This window comes from Protopterus annectens, chromosome 5.part0, assembly GCF_019279795.1.
Source record: "Protopterus annectens isolate FY-2018-M chromosome 5.part0, PAN1.0, whole genome shotgun sequence".
Taxonomy (NCBI): domain Eukaryota; kingdom Metazoa; phylum Chordata; order Ceratodontiformes; family Protopteridae; genus Protopterus; species Protopterus annectens.
This window is the reverse complement of record NC_056735.1, coordinates 333,702,290-333,715,743: the sequence shown is the minus strand read 5'-3', so window position 1 is coordinate 333,715,743 and position 13,454 is coordinate 333,702,290.

The following is a 13,454-nucleotide window of genomic DNA, read 5'->3' as shown; positions in this document are numbered from 1 at the left end:
CAAGTAAAAATGGAGAAATTTAGTTACAAATGGTTGAAATGTTTTGTTTGCATGTTCTGGTAAGGTCACCGCCCAAGCCACATGTTCTTCATGTTATCAAAATTGCAAGCAGATATTATTTGCATATTTGTGCTGTTTAACGATTTTTCAACAAATGTTTTACTTTAAGTAGACATGTATATGATGATCCTTGAGTGGCTTGAAAGGCAGCTATAAAATGTTGTATTCCTGCTTGTGTTCATGTTAACCAGATGAATGGCAAACCTTTAAATATCTTACAACAATAAAATCAGACTGAACAGATAAGCCTGTTCTTAAAAGACATGCTGTGCTATTTGAATGTTTGCAATAAATTAATGAAGCGGTGTTAAAAAAAAGATACTTGAAATAAGAAATTCTGACTACAACAAACCAATTCTGCATGCTTGAGCATGGCTATATATCTTATAGTTCTAGTTTTAAGCATTTATTTACTTCGAGAATCAGTAATACAATCTCACCAACAAGTTAACTAATCTTATTAAGATAATTAAGGACAAAGTGGCTTGAAACAGGCAAACTTCTCTTACAAAAAACTAGAAAAATCTTGTTAAGCAAAAAAACAAGCATTATTTCCTTGATTTAAGATACTTAATCTTACATAGATTTCACTTTTTGCAGTGTATTCCATCGTGCTTTGAGGTATTCTGAGTTTATTGTCATATATTAGCATATTACAATGTTATCTGATGCTGAGATCAGCGTAATGCACCAGATTCTGTGAGCTTTATGGAATCCTGTCCATAATTTCCTCAGTTTTTAAAATAAAAATTTGAAATTTGAAAAAAAAAAAAAAAGAGAAAAGATTGGTACTTGTTTGCTGTTGCTGTTTTTGATCTCTAAATACATCCATCTTCTCCATAACAGTTCATACATGATTATAGTTCGTTCGCTGTTTCTCCTAGTGAAAGGGGTGCTCGTCCAAATGAAAGAGCAGTTTTGAGACTTGATAGGGACACTAATGTATATCCATCTTTTTTATTAGTGTTTTAACTGCTATGAAATAGCCATCTTGCCTTAAAAAACATGGGCTTAGAGTCACAGAGATAGATTGCATTTTGTCATAAGCCTTATGTGGTGAAATGGTGCTATGCTGTAACTGAGGGTGACATTGAATATCCAAATAAAAAAAAACAGCACTTATATGCAGTTAGCTGTACTTCAGGCTACATAACTGAGACACTTAACAGGTAGGCAAACGGACAAAGCAATGTAGTAAAAACATGTAAATAAATAATTCTGTGCAGTAAAATATACATAGAAAAACACAAGAGGCAATCAATAGCCATAGTGAGAAACTGGAGGAAAAGAAAATGTGAACTCAAGCTAATATATCCCAGTGTAAAGCAGTGCTTGTAGATGCTAGGTTGGGCATGTTACATTGCCTGTTAGTAGGAAGGCACCAAATGTTGCATACAACTAAGTAGCCATACATTATATTGGAACAGCAAGGATGTGGTATCCATGTATGTGGACACCTATTGGATTTATCAAAGGGATTGAAAGGAGTGCACAGAAAATCAGAGTGTCACTCAAAAGGATAGAATATAGCAGTAGTCAGGATGGGGGAAGGAGTTACTTTTTTGGTGTGATATGGCCCATTTGTTGGAGTGAAGAGTAAAAGGAAAAGCTGGGAAGGAAAGGGAGGGGGATAAGACAGTGCACAGGCACAGCTAGACAAACACAGAACAGGAGATAGAAAGTGGAAATGCTTCCTTGGGTAAGGAGACATGGCATGGGTAGAGGTAAATAGAGGGTAGACCAGTTGTGATGGGAATAATTAGAAAATGCATAGAGTATTGGACATGACAAAGATTAAAAGAGTACAGATGGACAGTGCTAGTGTAAGGGTATGAGCACCTGTGCTGTCATTTCCCATCCCGGCCCATAGAAACATCAGCACATGATGGAGCAAGGTGGCCAGTGATAAGTGCTACACCCACCACTGCTGGAGCAAAGGTAGAGGCTGACTGGCTGACTGATAAAATCTGAAATTCACTCCAAGAATCTCTCCACATCACACAAATATCTGCTTACTTCTCTTTCTATATTAACTTTTACCAGCTTTCATCGGTTGTGGTTCATGTACCTCAGGCAATGTGAGGGAGCTACATGGCACTTGGGGGGTCAAGACTCCTTCCTGTCAAGGCACTCCCAACTTCCTTATCCTTGGTTGCTTAATGAATGGAGCCTGGCACCATTCCTCTAAATTGTCCAGAATTTCACAGAATCTCTAGATTTTTGCCTCATATTTTGGGTCAGCTTCTCATACAATTTGTGTTTTTCTGGCAAATCACTTAGGATTGATGTTAATAAATAATAACAGCCATTTGAGGTTCAGACTTGATATCCTTCAGAAAATACAAATTAACACACATCCTGTTATTCTAGCAATGTTCTAAGTATAGAAAAGTAATATTTTAAATTTGTCCCCATTTTTGGGTCTTTGTCCTCCCATTATTTTAGGCTATGTGCAGATTTCTTGCACTAAGAAGTTGAGAGGTATGCCTGGTACTAGATAGATAAAATTAACAGGCATCATCTCTTGTGGGTGGAATAAACATTGGCTTGCAGCAAGACTTTTATGGCCCCTGTGGAACATGACACACTTTGCATCATGCTCCACTAATACTGAAAGAGAAAGGGAACATCAGAGAACTGTGATAACTATAAGGTGAGATTCTACAACAACATATACAATCCCATAATTATTACCTACTTGCTGTCTGACTGGCTGTTGGCAGGTGTGTTCTCTACACCTGCGTTAAGATGTGTGAACTGGATATAGCACAGGTTTATACAGGGACACACCAGATAGCATACAGCCACCATAATGTTGTACAGCATGGCACCCCAACCCAAAAAGTGGTCCTGCAGAAACTCACAAAATATAATAGTTATATCACATGCAAGTCATTGTACCACTATTTCCTCTGTCTGACATGAAAAATCCAAACATCAGTCAAATTTATTTGTATCACGTTAGCTTAACAATTACTTGCCAGTAGAAGTAACAATCCAAAACTAGCAACAGGATACAAGGGAAGACATAAATAAAGTAACATAATATTTATTGTGTCATTCAGGACATGCCTGCCTAACTTCTCTTTCCCTTGCATGAAGCTCATCAGGGTTCCTGGGCTGTAGGTCATCAAAATGATGCCTCGACTGTTTCTCCACCTTGGTGATGCCCATGGTGGTGGACAATTGTTCAGCCAGGTCATACTTGTTATTCATATTTTAAAACACCGTGATAGGGGTCTAGTAGGCACTCCGTGAAATAGCCTTGATGAAGATAAAACATTATCTTATTATCTGCACTCCATATGTGCACTGTATGGCAGAAGTGACACTCTCCAAAATTTCCACTAAAAATAATATCACTTTTCCAGGGAAAAGAATAGCTTGTGAATCATGCCTACAGTGTGATGTTATAGTGTAATTACTTACGAGGTAGCATGGAGCTTACACCCATTCAGGTCTCCAGGGCTAGCTTTTGGCCATAAGCTGCCAGAGATGATCATGGCATGATACCATATGATCAGAACTTCTGCATTTTCAGTAATATAGTATGCCCCCGGTATCTCTGGGTAATTGGTTCCAGTGCCTGCTGCAGATACATGAAGCTGCAGACAGTAACGAACCATCTACGAGACCCTTATTATTGCATATAGTACTCATGTATTACTCCTGCTATACTATGGTTCATATCATTCTGAGTATTCTACTCTAAAGCCAGTTTTATATTATTTACTTTATGACATAAGAAGCCACAAATGGGACTATAAATCAAAACACCAAAACAACACTGCATATGTCCACCAAAAAACAGCAGAGATATTCCAATGGACAGGCAGACCAGTAGACAAATGATATTAGTGTACCAGTTTATTACCGCTTTCATCAGGAACTGACTTCCTCAGAAATGTACATCAATCAAAATACAACCATCCTTTTAAATACCCTAATTTTGGCGCCAAAATCCATTAAAAACAAAACAATTAATAATTGATCCAAACTCCTAATAAATACATTTTATCTAAACAACCTCTACAATATAATCATAAATATACAAATATACGGATAAATATACAGATGTAAAGAACTGCTTGATAAAAAATACATATGAATAATAATTCAATATTCATTTACTTTCAAGGACCTATACTTTAAAAAACATTTTATATTAACCAAGTCATTCAAACCCGGTTTAATATCAGCATCCAAGGTTATTTGCCAATAAGATTCTTTTTGTTCAAGAAAATTCTTGAAATCACCCCTCCTTAAATCTCTATTCCCAATTTGTAATACTGAAAAAAAAAAATTTCTTATGTTTGCTACACTCTATAGTATGTTTAAATAAGGCGCTGTTATTACTCTTTATTTTAATATCGTATAGATGTTCCCTTATACGATCCTTTAGGGCACGCATAGTCATGCCCACATAAAAAGCGTCACACCCACTACATAATGCAATGTTAACAACTCCTTCAGTTTTACAATTTACATAACCTGGTACTTTAAAACTATGATCTATTTGATTTAAAGCTATATATGGACCCTCCATGATGTATCTACAATATTTACAAGTCCCGCATCGGTACATACCCTTCTTATGTGTTAGATCTATTAAATTGTTTTCAGAATTATCATGTTCGAATAATTTTTTAATATTTGCTTGATTACTAAAAATAAAATTGGGTCTATTACCAGCTACCTTTATGACATCATTATTACCCTCTAAAATTCTCCAATTCCTTTGTACTACCTCTTTAATGACTTGACTATCAACTGCCATATCTAAAGTTAAAGTTAATCTAGATCTATTATTAGCTGTGCTATTCTTTGATGTCAAGGGAAATCTTAAAATTGGTGGACAGAGAGACATCCTTCTATCTAAAATCTCTCTCTTTAATTGACTTAAATATACTCGATCATAGCCCCTTTCTAAAAACATCCTTGTAATAGTCTGAAATTCATCCGCCAAATCAATATCATCTGTGGTCATTCGACTAGCATGGATGTATTGTCACTTAGGGATGTTCTTCTTCATAAATGGGGGATGATTACTCTTATTGTGCAAATAGCCATTTGTGAAAGTCTCTTTCCTATAAATCCTACTATGAAATAACTGCATTTATGATTCCCATCTTAAAATCACATCCAAAAAATTCACAATATGCCCACTAGTACCAATAGTAAACTTTATGTACCCCGACATACAATTCATATCAGCAACAATTTCATTAATGACAGAATCTGTCCCTTTCAAAATAAAAAAAAAACAAAACATCCACAAATCTAACATAAAAAAGAATCTTATATTTAGTGGCCAACTCTGCCAAAACAGTTGATTCCCATTTGGCAAAAACTATGTTAGCATATGAAGGTGCTGCCGGTGAACCCATCGTCGCTCCCCTCATTTGACTATAAAAGGTGCGGTTAAATAAAAAGAAATTGTTGCTCAAAATAACCTCAATCAGACTACATAAGAAATTAACATCTGTATTATTCATCCTGGTGTGCAAAGTTAAAAAGCTTCTAACAGCCTTTACTCCCTCCAAATGAGGGATGCAGGTGAAAAGGGAGACATCTACTGTAAAAACAATATGTTTGGTCTTAGCAAAGGGAAATTCTGATAAAAAGTCCCTTAACTTCGACAAAAAGTCCCATGAATCTTTGATATAAGATGGCATAATTTGTACAAAGGGATTCAAAACATAATCCACTACTAAAGCCATGCCTTCAGTAATAGAGTGAGGAGAAGACACGATAGGTCTATATGGTGGTTCCATAAGGTTCTTATGAACCTTAGGAATACCAAATAAGGTACCTATCCTTGGTTGTTCAATAGTACAAAAGTTAAATATCTCAAAATCAATATCCTCATTCATTAAGGCATCATCCAAAAAATATTGGATATATTTATAACTACGTGTAATTTCAACCATATATATACCTTTTCATACTCAACAGTATCATTTAACTATTTTAACATACCTTTTTGATACGGTTCTTGATTCATAATAACAATATTTCCCCCCTTGTCACTTTTCATAAAATGTAAATTGTCTAAACCCCTTAACTGTTTAAAAGCTTCACGCTCTTCTTTGGAAACATTACTAACCCATCTAGTTTTCTTTTTCAGACTCTCTTTCAGTTCCAGTATACAAATTTTTTCAAACACTCCTATAGTATGATTTAATAAAGGCATGTAACAGGATGGTTTGACAAATTTTTTAACATTCATCTTAGCATCTTTCAATAAATATTCCAAATTCAACCGTCTAGTGAACATTTTTAAATTTGCTACAGTTCTTTTATAGTCTGCCCTCCTACTGGGCACAAAATTAAATCCGTATTTCAAAATTGACAATTGTTCATAGGAAAGTACAGTATCAGATAAGTTAGATGTGAAAATTGTCACTATGATACCTTATAGTTCCTCGGCTGAGGAACTCGAATTTATCTGTACCCGTGCTCTCATTAGTCTTGTCTTTGGCCCCTTGTCTTCCTTCTTTGATGCTAAAAAATCTTTTGGTTTAGCTCCTGTATTTCCATGGAGTTCAACAGGATTAGTTGTACTATTTCCTGGGGCACTTGATTGATTGACTATATATTCTCCTTCCCTGCTTCTCACAGGGGGATTATCATTAGCTTCCGCAAAAAACTTAGTCACCAAAGACTGTTGTTTAAATTGACGAGAGTTTTGCTGACCAATAGGTCCCTTCTTAAAGGAGCCATTCCACTGTTGCTGATTGCTGAAATGAATGGTAAAAGTCTTCTTATTTTTAATGTTGTTGCAAACAACTTACAATATCTCAGCAACCACTCAAGTTACACACATACTATCAGCAACAGTTTATTCATCTAGCTGAGAGCTTTCATATGAGGCTAAAGAGTTCTGTCTGTGTTAGTTGGTTGTTGAGATTTATATCATAAAAACAATAGGTAATATTATTTACCTGCACTAGAAAGAGGTCAATATTAATGCAGTTGAGTTTGCCATTGTGTAAGCATAGTTTTGTAATTACTGATGCAAATATGAACAAGCAATATTTGTTGCCTACAGGCATCAGTAGGAGTTAACTGCAGATACACCTGGAGGCTTCACTCGGATGTAATGATTTAAATGGTAACTGTTCTTTCTCCAAGTATTTCTTCACTTCCAGAGTCAAGCACTGATGAAACCATTCTATGAATAACACAGCCATGAACCATGCCTTAGAATTATGTTGCCAAAACATTGGCAAACAGTTTTTGTTTTTTAGAGCATGTGGATTCCTTGCTCAAGTAAACAACACCAGGTTTGATCATATGACTGGCCATATTGCCACACAGTAGCAGTGTTAATATGTCCTTAAATGTTTTAAAAACTGGTGCTTATTTTGCAGTTTTGTGGATGTAGGTCCTCTCGGGCATCTCCTTCCAAAAGAGGTTGGTTTCATCACAATTAAAAACTTGCTTAGGATGATAACCTTTCTCTTTCATATTTTTTTTAAACTCTGCTAGAAACATGGCAGCAGCACTCTCATCAGCAGATGCAGATTCTCCAGTAATTTTTATGTTTTTTAGATCAAACCTCATTTTGAATCTATGTAACCAATGATTGCTTGCTGCAAATGGCTTAGGTCCTTCCTCTTTCATTTCGTATTGTGCCCACATGTCTTCATATAAGCTCAATGCCTTTTGTAGCAATGTGTTACTGCCAACAATCACCCTTTTTCTAATCATATCTTCCACTCACAGATTCAAAGCTTTTTCTCTCTTGACTAGCACCATATCATGCACTGCACCAGCAACTTTTGCAGACTGGGGTGCAACAGAAAAACTGGCATGAATTCTATCTTTGTTCTTCAACATTTCATGTATCAAAGACTAATTTTTTCCATGCAGCTTGGCAATCTCCACAAATGATTTTTTTTTTCTGTTTTGATCATATTGAGGATTCTCACTTTTTTGCTAATGGTTAGCACTTCATGTCTTCTCTTGGTTTTGGTTTTAGAAGTCATTTACTTGAATAAAAATTGTTTTAATTCACACGGACAAACAGTAGTGGAGGATGTAAAAACAATTTGATCAAAAGTAAATAAATTATCTATGTGTAGTTCACAATCCACTTCTCACCATTGATAACTGAAACTGTGGTTGCCGAACCTGCAGATAAGGCAGGCATACTGTACCTTGTGTCTCATGTTTCCAATGCTTTTTGGCTACTTGTATATTGTAGCATTTATGCAAATGCAGTACTGCTGCCTCATTGTTGTGCCTTTCTGTATGCAGAACCTCAGCCATGAGTATTTTGCAACTAGCAACAAGATTTATATGTTCCAGTTCTGTATTACAGACCTGCATCATCCGCATTTTCTACAGACTTCAAAAAATGTCTCGAATAGCTATTATTAGCCTTTGATCTTTTTGCTTAAATTCACCTTAACTATTCATAAATCATGTCTTTATGAACATGTGGCTGTTTGAGGAGTTCTTTAAACTTGATAGCTATAATTGTGGTCTTCATTTTTTTTTCTGGCCTTGTTTTTACAGCCTTTCTTTAGTTTTCTGGCACTTCTGTTGGTGTCATATTCTCATCCACATATGGCTTCCTGCTCCTTTCCTAAGTTCTTTTGTCATAATAAGCAAAGGTATTACCTTAGACTTTTTGTGTGCGTGTGTGTGCATGCGTGTGTGCGTGTGTGTGTGTGCGTGTGTGCGTGTGTGCGCGTGTGCATGTGTGTGTGTGTGTGTGTGTGTGTGTGTGTGTGTTTGTGTGTGTGTGTGTGTGTTACATGTTTATGCATGCATGTGTGTCTTAGAGCCTGCACTGAATGTGATAATGTCAACAAATATGTATGCAGTGCCATGACTGCAGTCATATAATGATATTGTAAATTTCAAGGAGGCTCCTTAAGACTGAGAGATACATAATACCACCATGCAGTGGTTTTTATATATCATTTGATAAGCTTGAAGCATTTTCTTGTTTTCCTTTTCCAAGTGATCCAACACTTTCTGAGACCAGATAATCATCCCAAAGCTGTAAGATAGAAGGAACAGCAAGCTGATTTTTAGCTAGAACTTAATTACTAGATGTCAAGGCAGTTTCAAATATTAGTTTTAATCTTCTAATGTCTTAGTTACTAAGCTTTGTTATGATTTGTGTTTTATTGTGGACCTTTCGTCAATTCAGAAATATCTGTACACACACTCCTAATCAAGTTCCTTACTATCAAATTCCTGTCCCAGGTTGATATCTTCTTCATGTTGCAGCATTCCTGATATAAATCTTACTTTTGCACATTTATCAAGCCCCAACATAATTATTATATTGTCAAAGTTTTAACCATTTGTAGTTGTACTTTCAGATGCTTGTTTGATGAGATATACCATGTTAAATCATACACAAAAAGTAGATAAGATGTCTTTGAAAAAAGTTGGTATCTGAATGTTAAGCTGTAATTATAGCCTAGACTATAAAGCAAAGAACTTAATGGATTATGGGCAAGACAAAACAGCAGTGATGATTAAGAATCACCCTGGAATATCTCCCTTTAGATTTTTATCCGTGGGGTAATAATTTGCCTTTTATGATGACTCAGTTGAAAAATTGTTTGACACTGTTTCATAGTATACACTATATAATTCATCAATGTAGTTTATATTTTACAAATCTGAAATCACTCCATAATCCATCAATGCTGGATGCAATCAAATTCTATTTTGCAATGTATGCATGCCATATTTAAGTTCTGCCCCTCTGGAATCATGCCAATAGATTGACACCACTTTTTGCTAACCCAAATACTACAAAACCTTTTCTTTCAGCGAATCTCAGAATAAATATATTTTTGTCTGTGTTTGTGGAAGGGCTTCACACCCACACTAAGCAAACTTAAATATGTGTATTCTGAAGTTGCACAGGAGTAGAGAAGATAGAATTCTCCACTATTGGCAAAAAATACTTTCAGTGAAATCTTGTCCCTGAAACAGAATTCATGGAGGCTAATGTTGACACATTGACATGCTCAATGCACCTGTTTACAGCTTTCTATTATGGTGTGGATCAACAATAAATGAAACTTTATTACATATGACTTTTTTTTGCTACTTTTTGTTCTGTTTCCATTACTGAGTTTTTTTTTCTACTTGACTATACACTCTGTCCACATCAAATCCAATATGTAATTTATATAGTGTCTGCAAGTAAGTTATTGATCAATAGTTATTATTGGTCAATAGTTCTTAGGGTACCTTGGTGATTTGGTCTTAAGGAGGGTATATTTTCCTGCTGTTAACCAGGTTTTTGTCTTTTATGGATATGCACATAAGTAAATTTTACTTAGGGCTAAATCTTTATGCAAAGATGTTAACACCTTTAGCTAGAGGTTTGGTACTGTGGACCTCAAATTTTCCCGTTAGGAGCCCTTCTTAATTTTGCCTCAGTTTCTTTGATTGTTATTTCATCCCATTCCATATCCTCTGTTTTAGAGCTTATTATTGCTTATTTTACCTCCTCTAGCCATTCTAAATCTTTGCTATGACCAATAGAATCTTCATAAATCTCCAAAATGGAGCAATTTCTTCTCTTTTAGGTGATGTTATTATTACTTTTGCTATGCTTCCCTATTCTCCATAAAACCTTTTTGTGTCTTTAATAAATTGTTTGTTTGCTTTGTACTTTTCCTTTATATGTGTCTGTATACTGTCAAGATTTTTGTGTCTGTGCTGGTATTTAACAGATATTTATAATTTTGCAAACATTTGATTATAATAACAGTATCTTAGAAAACATTAGTACCTTCAAAGCCCTGGATCTATGGCTAGACCAATATCTCATTTTACAACTCAGAAAAACAGGAAAAAGGTTAACCTTTTTCCTGTCCTAACATCAGTGCATATGGCAGGTGTGGTTACTTTTATCCTGGGATCTGTGCACCCAGTCTTCCTTTTTGTTTTTTGACTAACCTTTCTTCATGATAAATAATATATATATGTATATATATATATATATATATATATATATATATATATATATAGTTGATATAGACATGTCTAAACTACAGTTTATATGTCCACGTAATCTTGCTGAGATTTTGTTAAAACCGAGTCTATCACATGAAGATACCCACCAAGATATAAAGATGAATTCTACTTTATAAGGTGGCCTACAATGATAATGAGTGCAGCAGACATATGTTCATGCATACATATTTCCACAAAATTGCTACAGTAGGGCCATATCTGTAGTGATTATCAATATGGTCCTAAATGTTGGCAGCAGTGAGTCTTGCCTTACCCTCTATGTACCTGTTGACATGTACAGCTGCTGTATATATTCCCAAATACTTTCCATCAATACTGAATGGCAAACCCCAATATTCCATCCCTTTGATTATGCTGTGGTCATTGTGGATTACCTTTTTGTCTGTAAATGTCATCCGATCAGTTCCAGTGGCATACAGTTGTTGGCTATGTCACATATATTCACAAATGCATACATGTCAGTGGAATGAAGTAGAGGGCAGGGCTGGATAATTTCAGCTGTACAAAAATAATGACCCATCTATGGGGACTGGCCTGTCTTTATATAACCGGGTATGTCAAACTCTGATCCTTTACATAAATGCTGTGGAAGGATGCAATTACACATTATAGTAGTGTCATAAGTGTGTTATAAGCATGGTCCACAGCAGCTGAGAGGTTGGCACAGGAGAACCCCTGTGACCAACAAGGATACAAATCCATAGAAGTTTTTGGTGACCTTGGGGGGACACTGGTACTGGATTCTCCTTCAAGCATGGAGTACAGACATCAGGATGGGCACAATCTCATGTCTTGGTAGATGACTCACCAAGTTAGCACCCTTTTCATTAGAGTTCTGCACTACTTGGATGTTCATAGAAACACTAGGTTGATCTAATCATCTGCTGGTCATGTATTCTTTTAGGTACATGAGGTATGCAACCTGGCGACAAAGGTGCATTTTGTTTGTATGGTACATACTGCATGGACAATCTTTCTGTGCATGTCACAGGAGAACTGCTTTTTCACAGGTATCTATGTTTACTGTGGTATGTATTATCTGCATGCCCACTGTACGTGGAACTGCTACAGTGATGCTTGCAGAGACCAAGGTACAATGACAGGGTAATGTTGGCACCTCTCTTTTTTTTTAATTTCTCCAAGTCTTTTGCGTTTCTAATACCATGACAAGAATGGACCCCATTCCTAAGTCAAAGCATAAAGTTCAAGAAATTAGTACTGTTTCAATCTTTGATGTTATCCAGAAGTGCCCTTTGCAGCACCCACTATGTGCCCAGTAATGACTCCTTCTGCAATATGTATGGAGTTACATGTATCTGTAATAGATCTAAGTATGATTGTAATTTTTTTTTTACAAGATCCGTTGCTCCTACTACTACTGGAACTGTCTAGGTATCCTTCTTCCACATTGCCCTCATTTCTGCCTGCAAGATCTGGTACTTTATGACTTTATGTCTCTCTGTATGAAAGACACTGTAGTCACCGGGTGTAGTAATTTCATTGATTGATGCTACTTTTGTCTTCTTTTCATGGACTACTATATCTGGTTTTCATGGATCTGTTTTTTGAACTATTGGTAATGGGTGATCCCATGTGATATAATCTTCATCATTTTCCATGATGCTTTGTGGCTCATTTTTCCAGTTTTTTTCAGCTACCTCAATATTATAATGTTTGCACAATCCCCAATGCAAATGTCTTGCCAAATTATTATGCCTTTCAGTATACAGTCCTTCTGCCATTAGTATATCACATCCAGCAACAAGATGTGCAATTGTTTCCAATTCTGTTTTACAAAACATACATTTCTCTGTTTCTCCCTCATGCTCAATAGATTTTGTAAATCAACATGTACAGTCAACTGTTTTGGGCCACCAATTTTAACATTTCGTCTCTTGGTTTGAATTCACTTCTCATTAACCATTCCTGTGTTTGATCTTAATCAACATGAGGTTATTCCAAGAGTTTTCTATACTTGCAACTATATTTATGCATTTTCCACATTTCTTGCCTTCTCATCTGAACCTTTACCTTATATTCTTCCTTTTGTTTTTTGGCACATTCAGTTGTTACCTGATTTTATCTACTTCTGGTTTGATTTCCATTCCAGCTTGATGCCAATACACTTCTGATAAACTAAGCAGGGACGTCATCTTCGACTTATTTTTTTCATGTTTCAAAACTTTCACTATGTTTGGGTCTTGTGAGGTCAGCAGATATGTATACAATCCTACAACTGCAGATCTATACATGTAATCAATTTTGAGGAGGCCCATACCTCCTTCAGAACAGGGAGTATATAGACTTGGTATGCAATGATTTTAATAAACCATTTGATGAGCATGAAGTATCCTTCTTGTTTTCCTGTCTAACCT